Source organism: Argiope bruennichi, chromosome 7 (assembly GCF_947563725.1).
Source record: "Argiope bruennichi chromosome 7, qqArgBrue1.1, whole genome shotgun sequence".
Taxonomy (NCBI): domain Eukaryota; kingdom Metazoa; phylum Arthropoda; class Arachnida; order Araneae; family Araneidae; genus Argiope; species Argiope bruennichi.
Genome location: NC_079157.1, coordinates 16,472,702 through 16,490,527, shown reverse-complemented (window position 1 = coordinate 16,490,527; position 17,826 = coordinate 16,472,702).

The following is a 17,826-nucleotide window of genomic DNA, read 5'->3' as shown; positions in this document are numbered from 1 at the left end:
ATATGATTTAATTATATTTTTAAAAATTCATTAAAAATAGAAATTTAATTTACAGATCAAAACATTAGTATCATTGAAAAGATTATTTTTTGAACTACAATATGATGTAAAATTCAATTTTATGCTGTAATATTTTCGCTAATAAATAAATCGCCAATTTGTTGCCTACGCATTTTGAGGCTTCAAAATCCTCAAGCTAAAGCAACATCATGTTCACACATGAAAAAAGATCGTACCTTGTTCAAAAACAAGCGATAAATAATTAACTGAAGACATAAATTTCCTCACGTAGCTACAGACATAGAATCAAAGTGATTCCATTGTTATTTTATTTATTTATTTGTCTTTAGTAAACAACTTTGGAATTTATTTTCGAATCGCAATACATTCTGGAAATTATGTAGTTATCAAAAATATTTAAAATATTAATATTAAAAATGCCAAATATTATAATAATAAATATTGGAGAGATGTTATAGGATAAACCTAAACAAACTAATCATTTACTTCGTTTATGTACCACGGAATTACACTAATGTTAATACCTGTTAGAATTTAACAAACAAAAATGAAGAGTAGAATACTTAAAAATAATTTTTTAAGACTATTTCTTTATTTTTTTTTGCATTACTTAAATTAAAAGCAGTTTCAGAGACGCGAAGTCAATGATTCCATAAATAACAACAAAAAAAGAATAACTCGGTTTTATGCACGTGTTCATACTTAGACTTCAGCCAACGTACTGCTGAATGAGGAACTGAAGGTACTGAGAGGATGAATGGATTCAAGGACAGAATACCAGATGACAATCAGAGCTAATGAACAACACGGAGTCATTTTCACTACCGTCTACAGTTACGGGTTAGTGAAATTATGTGATATTCATTCATTAAATAACACCTGATTAGCAATTTATACTTTTCATTATGAAAATTAGTAAGGACATTAGTACAAACATGATTAAAATTTCAGGTCATTTGTCAGGAAAAGCGTCATTATCGCTACAGCATCTGCTACTCTCATCACTATATAAGAGGAATAATGACGCTTTGATAAGCGTGCAGTATGTAAATGTACTCGAAACTGTAATTGTTACTAAAATTAAGAATATCGAAGTATATTATTGAATGGTTTGAAATGAACCACTCGAATACATTCAAGAATTGAGAAGTCGAAATAAGATTTCAAAGATTTTACACTTTAAAAAATTTGTAAAAAATAAAATATGAAGAATTTGTTTCATTTACCTTATTCCCGTCTTTTAACTCAAATTATCTTAAATACAGATGATAAAATCTGGATAATATATTATTTATTACAGGCATATTAATGTGAAAAGAAATTCACTGTGGATATTGAATCTATATCACATGTTATACTAATTTTTGAAATGGTTTTATTCATTTTTTCCCTTTGAAATACCGATTTGTAGCAAAGAACTTACAGTGTATTCCATCACAACTCATATTTGATTTGTTATTAGAAAATAAAAACTTTAAAAAACGAAAACTCTTACTTATTTTAACTAAATCCCTCATTTCGAGGTGCCGACCTCGAAATGAGGATGAGAAGTTTCCAGCATGGTGGTTGGTTCGCGCCACCCTGGAGGGTACAAGAAAAGTTGGGGTTCTGGCTCTCTCCATCGATCGGAAGGGGGATCCTCAGGGAAGGGTTGTACCTTGGCCGGTGATGGCCCTTAGAACTCAACCATAGTTCACGCCAGTGTTGCTATAGCGACGGTCCGGTCATTCAGTTTTTTATCATGTACCTTTGAGGCGGGTCGTAGAGCCAATGATATGACTTATTTGTACTAAATACAGCTCATTTTTTAAAAGTATACAAGACTTTTGTATCAGATATAAAATTTACTAGCAAAATAATCTCTTTATTTACAGTTATAATTTTAATTATATTTTATTCGAATGCAATCGAATTCTGATTTTTTCGAATACATTCCGTTAAGGAACAAAGAATCTTCTAGTGCATTCTGAAACAAGAAAAACATGATATGCAAATGGAAGTCATTAAAGTTGTAGAATATTTTTGTTCACTATTTATCCAAACAAAATATATATATATCAAAACTATTTTTCCAAACTATGAAAAGGATTGATTCGGATCAAAAATTAAAAGTAAAATGTATTAAGAAAATAAGTATCAAGAATAAATATTTAGAAAATAGAGATAAAAAAAATCTAAAACAATTTAAAATTTAGTTATTTACAAACGTAGAACAAATTATTGAACGTAGAACAAAAAATTGATTTATGAATGGATGAAGAATTGACTATTACCATAGGAGATATACAAAAATTTCAAAATTTTATTGACAATAGTCAAAAAATAGTTAGACTTATGTAAATTGCAGGGAATATCATGGCGTTAGAACATAAACACATATTAATACATATGATACAAAGAAACCAAGTATAAAGCTATTGATTTCTAAATAGAGGAAAAATTTGCTATTACTTTAGGAGAAATACTAAAATTTCAAATTTTACTGACAAAGTTAGCAATTTTAGTTGTAAAATTGCATAAATAAGTATGATTTATACATTACGTTAGGAATATCCTATAGTTATTATATAAATACATATTAGTACAACTCCTGAATCTCAGAAAATTTAAAATATCCATTCCATGCACGACACAGAGCTTTCGAGAAGATAACATTCACGAAATAATGACAACTAACCGATTAATTTACAACTGGCTTTTTGTAACAGAAATGGCTGCATATTGTATCATATATATAAATTTATATTGCGTTAGCTATTATTATTATTATTATTATTAAATTTATATTATCGAAATCCTACGGTCCTGAACAAATGTGTTCAAATATAGCTAAACGCAGTAGGAAATACTTCTTTCCTTTTTCTTCGACAGATATATACTCAATTTTTTTATATTATTATCTATATTATTTTATTATCTATATATTTTATAATTTTTCAAACATTCCGACAAGAAATAAAATTCTCAATATTTATATTAAAAAATAATAACACAATTTTATGATTTTTACTTCCAACTTTAAATAAAATATATTTCATTAAAGTATTATTGATTTATGACTTTTAATGTTATTTCTGTAGCAAAAGCAATAAATTAAAAAAGTATTAATAAATAAGCAAAAGTATAAAAGTGTCAAATTTATTATTTTTATTAATACTTCTTTAATCCGATGTATTCAAATTTTTGATATAAATATATTTTATTTAATTTTAATTATACGTAGATTAATATTTATATAATATTCTTTCAATAATTTGTACAAAATATAAAATATCTATTGAAGAATTTTGAAAAACACAATTTTATCAAGACACAGGGAGGGCATTTTTATTTTTTAAAAAAATCCTATTTTTAACTATCTAATTTAATATTCTATTTTATGAATAGAAAATTTTTCAAATTAATTAATTACAAATTCAACATTACGTGATGCGACATATATGGAATTTAACTAGATCATTCGATTCGCTGACAAATAAGTTTTGGAAATATTTAAGACAAATTTTCATTAAGATCCTATAACGGCTTAAAATTTTTGAAGTCCGTCATACAAGGGAATGAAAGAAGAATCTATTCCAAAATATATTATGAAGCTTCCCAAGTTGAAATACAATAAAGGAATAACTTTTCAGTATTGCTTATTCTTAAATTAAATATTATTTAGTTTGTTCGGCCATAAATTGCCACATTTTTGCACCAATTTTATATGGTTACCATAGAAATTTAAAATTGCTTCAGTTTGCCTTATTTCATGCAAAATATAACATAAAAGTTTACTGAGTCTCTAGTATAAAGTCTATTCAATACATTATAAAGAAGTCATCTGCATACACCACCAATATGGAAATTATGAAAACTATAGAATATAATGAACATAACCAGCAAAAGAAGCACAGAAAACTCAAAAAACGATGCATCCTGTTTGAGGTTATGAGACCTTTGTCTCACTGCCATTAACATACCCTACAACTCGTACTGAATAATGTAATTGTAGCGTCCATGGGCGAGTTAATAAAAAGTATTGAGAATAAGAAAATTGATAATACATCTAATCAACAGAAACGAAAGTCATCCGGGCTCATCTCTTTATTTTCAGTGTGCTGTAAATTAATATTTTATGCTTCTGAGTATTTGAACCTATTCTTTTATTTATTGCAACCAGAATGTGATACAAAACAGCACAATTTTAGTAAAAAGATTACTTGACAAATTTCATTTATCTAAATCCATTCTGTTTTTCAGTTACGATGTTTACATGCAAGAAAATGTACAGACATACAGACAACCAAGTCTTTAATGAATTTTAATCTAAATTTAATTTGTATCCATACTTTCGACGCTAAAACTGTTACCAAATTCGATGTCTTTATTTGTTTGCATTTTGTAATAATCAAGTTTACTTGTATATGGACGACCAGCATCCAGCCTTAAAACAATATCATATTCAAAATCAATTTGATTAACTTAGTTTAATTAATTCATCTGATTAACTAACTTTTTAATTATTTATTGATTTCTTTAGTGAAACTGTTGATTCGTTTTAGTTGGATACTTTCTTTCATGTAAAATTCAAAGATGAAAAGATTTTATTTCAGCTTTTTACACGGTATCCACTTTCAAATTATTTTAACAAAATATATAACATTACTTTAATCGCAATATATTAAAATGTTTGCTGAATTTTCCTTTTTTTTTTTTTTTGGTGCACAAATTCTTTTTAAATCGATGTCAAACGAGAAAAGATGAACTTCTGAAGCATCCAAACAGGCAGGAAAGCACCAAAGAAGATGATAAATCACCAAACGACAGATCCAAGGACCGGCAACCAAGCTGTTTATTCTAATTTTTTTCCTATGAATATTTATTATATAATAGGAAATAATCAATAGTTTAAAGTAGATCGCATTGTTTACAATGATACCTAAAATCTTATTTGAATTATAATTCTACTGGCACTTGCTTCTCAGACACAGAGCATTCTTAGATTAATTGATGATGAATGTACCTTTTGAAAACATTAAGTCATACATTATTTTAATACATGCTTTTCAATTAAAAGAAATCATTAATGGAAATTTTCTCAAACCTTTGCTTTAAAAAAAACCGTTAGAAAAATAACTAATACTTAATAGAAATAATTTATCTGAAAATTACGATATCGATTTTAAATATTATGGACAATTAAATGAAGCATTTTGTAAAATATTATTTTCATTTAAGGGACTTTATATTAAAATTCAGGTATAAATTAATGGGAAAAAATGCATTTTTTCCGCTAATTTACTTACATTTTACACCTTTTTTTAATGATTTAGGTCCATTTCATAGATTAGAATCCCCTATAATTTTTGTGCAAAGAAAATTACATTTGCGCATTTTCTAGTAGAGTATTAACCATTCTGTTCAAATTTCATTGAAGTTTACTGCAAATTTCTCAATTTCTTAAAAACTATTACAAGAAACTTTTTTGATCATTTTCGTGTTTATAATTCCTGATGCATCTAAAAATTATATATATATAAAAAAAACGTTAAATCAGTTACCTTAAGCATGGAATTATTATAGTCATCTAAACCATGTTATTTTATTAACTTACAACCCCACTCTCTTCTTTATATATACAAAATATCCTAAATTATTAAAATCCTAAATTTATTAAAATCATAAATGTCTCATTCAGCCATCTTTTAACATTCGCAATTCTGCTTCTCAGGGGTCTTTACCATTTGAAACTACCGCACCAACTTTCCGTGGTGACGCGGACACGACACCATCATCAATTCTGCATATTATTTATCATGTAAATATAGAGATATTAAAGAAATGTCTTTATTTTTAGCTCCGAACTTTTGCAAAAATCATGTTGTTTTTGACGAAACAATGAAAACGGTTTAAACTTCATTTCATCAATAAAATCTATTGCTGATAATTATGCAACATTTTTTTTAATTGCTAGAAAAAAAATGCTTTGCTTAAATTGGTGTCATTAATTTTTTTTAATTATATTAAATACACATTCTGCAAACAAAATTCTAAAAATTGCTCAATAATAACTTCGCAGTTTATCGCAGAAAAACACCAAAATCTCATTTGAATTTTAATTAATATATTTATGAAAATGCAAAGAAATATCGTTTCGAGGTGCATATTCCTATATCTCAAAAAACTATTTGTGCTAAATTTGATAGTTCTAGGTGAAACGATCTGTCTTGCAGAGTACGAACTCTCTCACATTATCCTGTAAAATTAATAGAGAAAATGATAGAAACGGAGAATTAAAAAAGAACTAAACAATTCCATAATACAAAATGCAATCAATGAATTGCATCGCAAACTGACGAAAAGCTATTCCAGTAATGAAAAACAAGCAGTAAATAATTTAATAAAACTGTGTTGCAAATTGAAAGCCAGTTATATATTCTACTCCGTATAATGTATTCTATTTAATACAAAAATAATGATGGAAGCTTCACAAACGTAATATCCATTTCAATTTATTTGTAAAAAGTTCTTGCGTTAATTACTAGTGCATATATTAGTGAATCATTTATTGAAAAGAATAGTGTAATATTTAAGTACATCAGAAGGCTTATTGAACGTCGTTTCAGTAAACAGTTTTCTGTTACTCGATTTCGTCTACCATTTCGAATACTGTAATATACATCTTAAGAGAAAGAGAACAAATGAGCGGCGAAAACGTATTGAAAAGTCGTGAGGAAAACGCAAGTTCAGAAATATATTTTATATATACTTTTTATTAAAAATTATATGTTTTTTCGTATATTTTTACTTTATTATTACCAATTTATTCTAATGTTATTAATGGAAATTAATAATAATAAAATGTACTGTTTAATTAATTTAATGTTATTTTAGTTCCTGCCGTAATTTTAACTAATTTACTGTTATGAAGAGAAACTGTTTTAATTGCAGCTGCTGTTAAAAGCTGAAAAAATTTAATTTCGGGCAGAATTAAATTATTTCAGCTTTTAATCATATTTTACAAAAAAATATGAAAATCTGATTTAATTTTAGACCCTTATTTATAATATTGCTATCCTGTTACATAATTTAGAATAACTAGTCTAAATGGCTAAAAAGTCAAACGAAAAATTTTCATATATAATATATTTGCTATATAATATTTACTATATAATAATATATTTAATATATAATATTCATATATAATATATTTCATATATGAACTTTATTATAATCAATTCATTTTCTGTTATTGCGTAAATGGTTACGTTTTTCATTGAAGATGTTGAAAAAAATTGAAAAACTTAATTTCGCCCAGAATTCATTTATTACAATTTTCAATTAAATGCATAGAATTCCTTTAAAAAAAGAAACATCTGATTTAAATTAGACCTTTCATAATGTTGTTATATTATTATAGAATTTAGTATAACTAGAAAAAAAAAATATTTTTCATGTGTTTTTACTTCATTATAACCAATTTATTTTACTGTTATTGCTTTGATATTAACTCTTTTAACTACAGCTACTGATAAAAGCTGAAAAAAATTAAGTTTTGTGCAGAATTCTATTATGACAGTTTTCAATCAAATGCATAGGATTTAAAAAAAATGCTGATTTAAATTTAGTCTTTTTTTAATGTTATTTTTATAGAATTTAGAATAACTGATCTAAATGGTTAACTAGATTAAGGAATATTTTCATATATTACTATTTTAATATTACCAATTGATAAAAATTAAATATTGGAAATTGTTTAAAATGATATTTTAGATGCAATGTTTGTTTATCTATTTAGATGCAATGTTTGCAAAAAAGTTCAAATATTTTTCGAAAAAAATTTAATGATACTACACGTTACACGATACTTATATAATATAATAAAAATTCGTAATCGCAAAAATAAGCACTCTAAACTGCAAAACATGCGGGATGCAACACAAAATAGACTGTTGTCAACCTGCGGAAATCGTGGATATGCAGCTGAAGGGTTAATGGTAACAATTTTAATTACAGCTGTTGATATAAACAGAAAAACATTAATTTCGTGCAGAATTAATTTATTTCAATTTTCAATCAGATGGACAGGCTTATTTTTCCAAAAAAAAACCATCTGATGCAAATCTAGTCTTTTTGTAATGTTATATTCGTATAGAATTTAGGATATCTGGGCTAATTACTAATAAGTGGCTAATTAGTCAAACGAATATTTTTCATATATATTTATTTTATTATAACAAATTTAGTTTGCTGTTATTTACTGTTTTAATTGTTGTTTACTATAGGTTACTTATACTATGTACCATTATAGCTTACTGTTTTAATAGCAACTGCTGAAAGAAATTTAATTTCTTCCAGAAATAATTTATTACAGCTTCTTTCTTCCAGAAATAATTATTACAGCTTACAATAATTTATTACAGCTAATTTATAGGATGAACTTAAAAAACATCTGATTTAAATTAACCTTTTATAATGTTGTTATACTGTTATAGAATTTAGTATAATTTGGGTGATGAGTATTTCATATATATTTTTATTTTATTACTACAACTTGATTTTACTAATATTGCTTTAATAACTGTTCAAGTACAGTAGCTGGTAAAAGAAGAAAAAAATTTATTCTTAGGTAGAATTTATTTATTGCAGTTTTTAATTAAATGCAGAGGAATATTTTTTTCAAAAAAAAAATAGGAATGTCTATTTTAAGTTTACAGCTTTTATAATGCTGTTATATTACTAGGTAAATGGATAATTTTCATATTAGTTACTTTATTGTTACCTTTTTATTTTACTGTTATTGCTTTAATGGATACTGTTTTAATTGCAGCTGCTGATAAAAAAAGAAAAAAAAAATTCTTGGGCAGAATTCATTTATTACTGTTTCTACTCAAAAGCAACTGATTATTTTTTTCAAAAAAAAAAAGGAACATCTGTTTTAAGTTTACATTTTTTATAATATTGTTTATTTTTATACTGCTAAAAAATTTTGAATAACTAGGAAAATATATATTTTTCATATATAGTTACTTTATTATTACCTATTTATTTTACTGTTATTGCTTTAATGGTAACTGTTTTAATTGAAACTGCTGATAAAAGCCGAAAAAAATTGTGCAGAATTTATTTATTACAGTTTTTAATCAAATGCATAACATTATTTTTTAAAGGCACATCTGATTTAAATTTTGTTTTATTTATAATGTTATTATATTTTTAAAGAATTTATAACAACTGGGTAGATTAAGAAATATTATCAAGCATTCTTATTTTATTATTTCCAATTTATTTTATCGTTATTGCTTTAAAAGTAACTGTTCCAATTGTAGCTGCTGATAGAAGCTGCTAAATTTAGTTTCATTCAGAACACAATTACTAAAGTTTTCAATCAAATGCCTAGGATTATTTTTAAAAAAAAGATTTTTTAAATTTAGACATTATATAATGTTGTTACATTATTACAGAATTTAGAATAACTAGTCTAAATGATGTACTGAATGGCATATAACATAATCCGAACGCCAAAAATTTTTCTTTAGGAATAAAAGATACGAATGCCATGTTTTTAAGAATAGTTAACTTATGTTACGACATTGTTTCCACTCTAATTTTTTCTATATCCTTCCTTAACAGGACTGTTTCAAAAAGAGAGCATGCTCTTTACCAATACCTTGTGAGTATATTCCGAATGCCAAAAGAGTTTCTTTAAGAATAGAGGACTCAGTTGAAATATTAAATAAGGGGAAGCGAGTTTCAAAAGAGGTCTGGAGAGTTCTGAAAATTCTTCTTTTTGCAACTTGTTCAACATTTTACTTGAGTCAGTCGATGGAGTTTTATAAGCGCTTCTGTGAATACCCCACCACGACAAGCATGGAAGTGATCAACCCTGAATTCTACAAGATGCCCGCGGTTACCGTCTGTCTTAGAAATTTGTGAGTATTGCACACTTTAGAAATGTTTGTAGATATTTTTTAGAGAAACACACAAAATAATTTCTGCTCATTAGAAATATTATATATAAACCTTCAATCCCCCTCAAGACACAGGATGTTATACCTTTCTTTTCTCCCATTTTCCTTTAGGATTGTTATAATGTGTATTTGTGTATTTACTCTTGCATTTAAATTATTATATATTTTGCATCGCATTTTTGCCTCTCAGATTTATTCAGCGTTTCCTCCTCTGTAACATTAGCCTGTTACAGCATTCAGGACATTTCACTCAATTGCCCGATACTTTCTGTGGAAAATGTTTTAATTCCTTTTGTTATCCTCATTGACTTCATTCCCTGACGAGCAAATTAATGCGTTGTCTTCACATATGTTTCTACTTTTAATATTAGTTTACAATATATATATATATATATCCCCATTATTATATACTGTGAGAAACTTATAGGGATTTCTTAACACGTGTCTATTTAAGGAAAGGAAATTATAGGGATCTTTTAAAAGAATAGGTTTAGAAATTTTTATCCCTTCACACGGAGTATGGGACTTGTAGATTTCAGTAATTTTACAGATCTTCTGTTGCATTAATAAAATAAAAAAGGTATATATATATATATATATATATATATATATATATATATATATATATATATATATATATATATATATATATATATATATATATATATATATATATATATATATATATATATAAAACATTTACTGAAAAATTGTTCTTTTTATGTGTTAAGAAGAACTTTTTAATGCCATTTATTTGTTATCATTATTCAGGATCAAGAGATCTAAATTTTGTGCAGAAAATCCCTACTCTTGTGAGAAACCAAGAAAAAGGAAATCATTTTGTAAAAAACATCCATATATGTGTAAGAAAAAAGTAGGAGATTTAATGGTGAGTATAAATTTTTTAAAATTATGTTTTGCATTTTTAATTTTTTTTTAAACGCATATCACAGCTAGAACTGTAAATATTGCTTTACTTTTGCGTGATATTTATTTGAACCTGAAGTTGATTTTCAATTTTCCCTATGGAATTATATCCTTTTATAAATAAAATTGCAAAACCATTGAAATTTCCCTTAGAATTTGAAAATAAACCAATTATTATACTTGATTTTTCTGTTGGCAATTCTATTTAAATACTGGGGGATGTTGTTCTAAAAATTCGAAAGTTGCAGAATAATGAAAGATGAACACACAGGATGATATGAAACTCAAGAATAAAAATTTAGTTCGCTCAGCGATAATCATTGGAATCGCCGAGGGTATTTGAATTGCAAAGAATGGAGAAAAATTTGTAAGTAAATATTATATAGAGTGTGAAATTCAATAAATAGAAATAATTATTAATTTTACATTTTAAAACAAAATAAGAATCTGTCGTTTCTAATAGCAGGTCGAATTGATTCAATAATGCTTAAATTCTTAACCACAAATTAGCAGATCAGAAAATACGGTATGGAGAAATATGGTATTCTCAAATTTTAAGTAGAAAATAATCAAAGTAGAAAATATGGTATTCTCAAATTTTAAGTAGAAAATAATCAAAGTAGAAAATATGGTATTCTCAAATTTTAAGTAGAAAATAATCAAAGTAGAAAATATGGTATTCTCAAATTTTAAGAAGAAAAGAATCAAAGTAGAAAATATGGTATTCTCAAATTTTAAGAAGAAAAGAATCAAAGTAGAAAATATGGTATTCTCAAATTTTAAGAAGAAAAGAATCAAAGTAGAAAATATGGTATTCTCAAATTTTAAGAAGAAAAGAATCAAAGTAGAAAATATGGTATTCTCAAATTTTAAGAAGAAAAGAATCAAAGTAGAAAATATGGTATTCTCAAATTTTAAGTAGAAAATAATCAAAGTAGAAAATATGGTATTCTCAAATTTTAAGAAGAAAAGAATCAAAGTAGAAAATATGGTATTCTCAAATTTTAAGAAGAAAAGAATCAAAGTAGAAAATATGGTATTCTCAAATTTTAAGTAGAAAATAATCAAAGTAGAAAATATGGTATTCTCAAATTTTAAGAAGAAAATAATCAAAGTAGAAAATATGGTATTCTCAAATTTTAAGAAGAAAAGAATCAAAGTAGAAAATATGGTATTCTCAAATTTTAAGAAGAAAAGAATCAAAGTAGAAAATATGGTATTCTCAAATTTTAAGAAGAAAAGAATCAAAGTAGAAAATATGGTATTCTCAAATTTTAAGAAGAAAAGAATCAAAGTAGAAAATATGGTATTCTCAAATTTTAAGTAGAAAATAATCAAAGTAGAAAATATGGTATTCTCAAATTTTAAGAAGAAAAGAATCAAAGTAGAAAATATGGTATTCTCAAATTTTCTAAATATACTCTCCATTAAAGGTCTTATGCCTCTTCTTCCGAATAAAATTGTGAACCTTGGAAAGGCAGAGAACACTTTCCTTGACATTGGCGAGCAACAAACATACATGAATCTAGAATTGGCGCAGAAGCTATAATGTCACCTCTAATAATATTTTATCGATTAAATTCTTACTTACGATTTCAAGTATAAGAAAATTGGATTTATAATTTATATAATAATAGATACGAAATGCTGATGTTTGATGCGAATCTAGGATTTCTACTGAGTTTATCATGTCATCTGTGTTGATTTTTAACGATTAATTTCTGATATGCGGTCAATACACAAGTACTCGAAAATCAGATTTATAATTTATATGGCAATAAATGCGAAATACTGATGTTTGGTGAGAATCTGGAATTTTTACGACTCTATCGAGTTGTTATTCTTGTTGATTTTTTAATGATTAGTTTTTGGCGTACGGTTAATACATACGTACCCAAGAATCGAATTTAAGTTTTTTTTTCCTTGACACATTTTGAATATGAGAAAGTAAAAAAAAAATGTTACAAAGTATCTCCCAAATATAAACTTGAGTTCAAAAATTACACAATGAATAATTCATTTAGCCTTTAATATACTCCAAGCAAACAGTTATTAAAAATGTTAAATAATATGTAACGTGAAAAATCTAAAACATATTTCGATTTTTCATACTTATAGTTTTGTTTTAATATTATAATTATGCTTTTAAGTATATACTACCACATAAGAATATGTAATAATAATGTTTGTAAATAATATAGTATAAGATTTCTTATGTTTACAGTAAAGAAATTTTTATCCATACATATCGAGATATGAAAAATGTGTTTCTAGAAAACGTCCCCATCCCTTCCCCTAGCCCGAAAAAAAAACGTATTTTGTTGTAGGCGTTCCAGTTGATTGCATTTTCAAAAGTTGATTTTGAGCTATCAGTTTTCAAACATATGCACATTATGCATTTCTTAAATCAATAGAATGTTCCTATTTTTTAACTTCTCGTATACAAACGGTATATGTGCAAATTATATATATGAAGTATATAAAGAGTATATGTGCAATTTATATATATGAAGTATACAAAAAGTATATGTGCAAATTATATATATGAATCATATATAGAATCTATGTACAAATTATATATATATGAAGCATACAATGATTATATGTGCATATTATATATATGAAGTATATAAAGAGTATATGTGCAATTTATATATATGAAGCATACAAAGAGTATATGTGCAAATTATATATATGAATCATATATAGAATCTATGTACAAATTATATATATATGAAGCATACAATGATTATAAGTGCATATTATTTATATGAAGTATACAAAGAGTATATGTGCAAATTATATATATGAAGTATATAAAGAGTATATGTGCAATTTATATATATGAAGCATACAAAGAGTATATGTGCAAATTATATATATGAATCATATATAGAATCTATGTACAAATTATATATATATGAAGCATACAATGATTATAAGTGCATATTATTTATATGAAGTATACAAAGAGTATATGTGCAAATTATATATATGAAGTATATAAAGAGTATATGTGCAATTTATATATATGAAGCATACAAAGAGTATATGTGCAAATTATATATATGAAGTATATAAAGAGTATATGTGCAATTTATATATATGAAGCATACAAAGAGTATATGTGCAAATTATATATATGAATCATATATAGAATCTATGTACAAATTATATATATATGATGCATACAATGATTATAAGTGCATATTATATATATGAAGTATACAAAGAGTATATGTGCAAATTATATATATGAAGTATATAAAGAGTATATGTGCAATTTATATATATGAAGCATACAAAGAGTATATGTGCAAATTATATATATATGAATCATATATAGAATCTATGTACAAATTATATATATATGAAGCATACAATGATTATATGTGCATATTATATATATGAAGTATACAAAGATTATATATGCATATTATGTATATGAAGTATACGAAGAGTGTATGTGCATATTATATATATGAAGTATACAAAGAGAAATATGCATTGTAATCATCAAACAATTCAAGATCGAGATCTTGAGGAGTTTTACTAACTGATCTACCTGAGTCAGAAAGGAGAAATTTTTAGAATGATGTTTGTGTCTGAACATGATAATTCAAAAACCTTTAGAACAAGACGGATGATATTTCGTATATGGTTTTACACCAAATTTTTAGGTTTCAACCTAATGTGAGGAGAAAGCTAGGGGGATAAAATTTGGTAATAAGTGCACAAGAATCGAATTTAAGTTTTTTTTCTTTTCTTTGCTACATTTCGTATATGAGAAAGTAAAAAAAGAAAAAAAAATACAAAGTATCTCCCAAATACGAACTTGAGTTCAATAATTACACAATGAATAGTTTATTTAGCTTTGAATACACATAACCCAAGTAAACAGTTATTAAAAATGTTGAATAACATGCAACGTGAAAATGTAAAAAATATTTCTATTTTTCATACTTTCAGTTTTGTTTTAATATTATAATTATACTCTTAAGCATATACAACCCCGTAAGAGTATATAATAATAATGTTTGTAATTAATGTAGTATAAGATTTCTTAAGTTTGCAGTGAAGAAATTTTTATCTATACATATCGAGATATGAAAGATGTGTTTTCAGGAAACGTCCCCATCCGTGCGCCACACCCCCCCCAAAAAAAACAGGTATTTTTTTTATAGGCGTTCCAGTTAATTGCATTTTTAAAAGTTGATTTTGAGCTATCAGTTTTCAAACATATGCGTATTATACATTTCTTAAATCAGTATAATGTTTCTAATTTTTAACAGTATATGTCCAAATTATATGTATATGAAGCATACGAAGAGTATATGTGCAAATTATATATATGAAGTATGCAAAGAGTATATTTGCATATTATATATATGAAGTACCCAAAGAGTATATGTGCAAATTATATATATGAAGTATATAAAGAGTATATGTGCAATTTATATATATGAAGCATACAAAGAGTATATGTGCAAATTATATATATGAATCATATATAGAATCTATGTACAAATTATATATATATGAAGCATACAATGATTATAAGTGCATATTATTTATATGAAGTATACAAAGAGTATATGTGCAAATTATATATATGAAGTATATAAAGAGTATATGTGCAATTTATATATATGAAGCATACAAAGAGTATATGTGCAAATTATATATATATGAATCATATATAGAATCTATGTACAAATTATATATATATGAAGCATACAATGATTATATGTGCATATTATATATATGAAGTATACAAAGATTATATATGCATATTATGTATATGAAGTATACGAAGAGTGTATGTGCATATTATATATATGAAGTATACAAAGAGAAATATGCATTGTAATCATCAAACAATTCAAGATCGAGATCTTGAGGAGTTTTACTAACTGATCTACCTGAGTCAGAAAGGAGAAATTTTTAGAATGATGTTTGTGTCTGAACATGATAATTCAAAAACCTTTAGAACAAGACGGATGATATTTCGTATATGGTTTTACACCAAATTTTTAGGTTTCAACCTAATGTGAGGAGAAAGCTAGGGGGATAAAATTTGGTAATAAGTGCACAAGAATCGAATTTAAGTTTTTTTTCTTTTCTTTGCTACATTTCGTATATGAGAAAGTAAAAAAAGAAAAAAAAATACAAAGTATCTCCCAAATACGAACTTGAGTTCAATAATTACACAATGAATAGTTTATTTAGCTTTGAATACACATAACCCAAGTAAACAGTTATTAAAAATGTTGAATAACATGCAACGTGAAAATGTAAAAAATATTTCTATTTTTCATACTTTCAGTTTTGTTTTAATATTATAATTATACTCTTAAGCATATACAACCCCGTAAGAGTATATAATAATAATGTTTGTAATTAATGTAGTATAAGATTTCTTAAGTTTGCAGTGAAGAAATTTTTATCTATACATATCGAGATATGAAAGATGTGTTTTCAGGAAACGTCCCCATCCGTGCGCCACACCCCCCCCAAAAAAAACAGGTATTTTTTTTATAGGCGTTCCAGTTAATTGCATTTTCAAAAGTTGATTTTGAGCTATCAGTTTTCAAACATATGCGTATTATACATTTCTTAAATCAGTATAATGTTTCTAATTTTTAACAGTATATGTCCAAATTATATGTATATGAAGCATACGAAGAGTATATGTGCAAATTATATATATGAAGTATGCAAAGAGTATATTTGCATATTATATATATGAAGTACCCAAAGAGTATATGTGCAAATTATATATATGAAGTATATAAAGAGTATATGTGCAATTTATATATATGAAGCATACAAAGAGTATATGTGCAAATTATATATATGAATCATATATAGAATCTATGTACAAATTATATATATATGAAGCATACAATGATTATAAGTGCATATTATTTATATGAAGTATACAAAGAGTATATGTGCAAATTATATATATGAAGTATATAAAGAGTATATGTGCAATTTATATATATGAAGCATACAAAGAGTATATGTGCAAATTATATATATGAAGTATATAAAGAGTATATGTGCAATTTATATATATGAAGCATACAAAGAGTATATGTGCAAATTATATATATGAATCATATATAGAATCTATGTACAAATTATATATATATGATGCATACAATGATTATAAGTGCATATTATATATATGAAGTATACAAAGAGTATATGTGCAAATTATATATATGAAGTATATAAAGAGTATATGTGCAATTTATATATATGAAGCATACAAAGAGTATATGTGCAAATTATATATATATGAATCATATATAGAATCTATGTACAAATTATATATATATGAAGCATACAATGATTATATGTGCATATTATATATATGAAGTATACAAAGATTATATATGCATATTATGTATATGAAGTATACGAAGAGTGTATGTGCATATTATATATATGAAGTATACAAAGAGAAATATGCATTGTAATCATCAAACAATTCAAGATCGAGATCTTGAGGAGTTTTACTAACTGATCTACCTGAGTCAGAAAGGAGAAATTTTTAGAATGATGTTTGTGTCTGAACATGATAATTCAAAAACCTTTAGAACAAGACGGATGATATTTCGTATATGGTTTTACACCAAATTTTTAGGTTTCAACCTAATGTGAGGAGAAAGCTAGGGGGATAAAATTTGGTAATAAGTGCACAAGAATCGAATTTAAGTTTTTTTTCTTTTCTTTGCTACATTTCGTATATGAGAAAGTAAAAAAAGAAAAAAAAATACAAAGTATCTCCCAAATACGAACTTGAGTTCAATAATTACACAATGAATAGTTTATTTAGCTTTGAATACACATAACCCAAGTAAACAGTTATTAAAAATGTTGAATAACATGCAACGTGAAAATGTAAAAAATATTT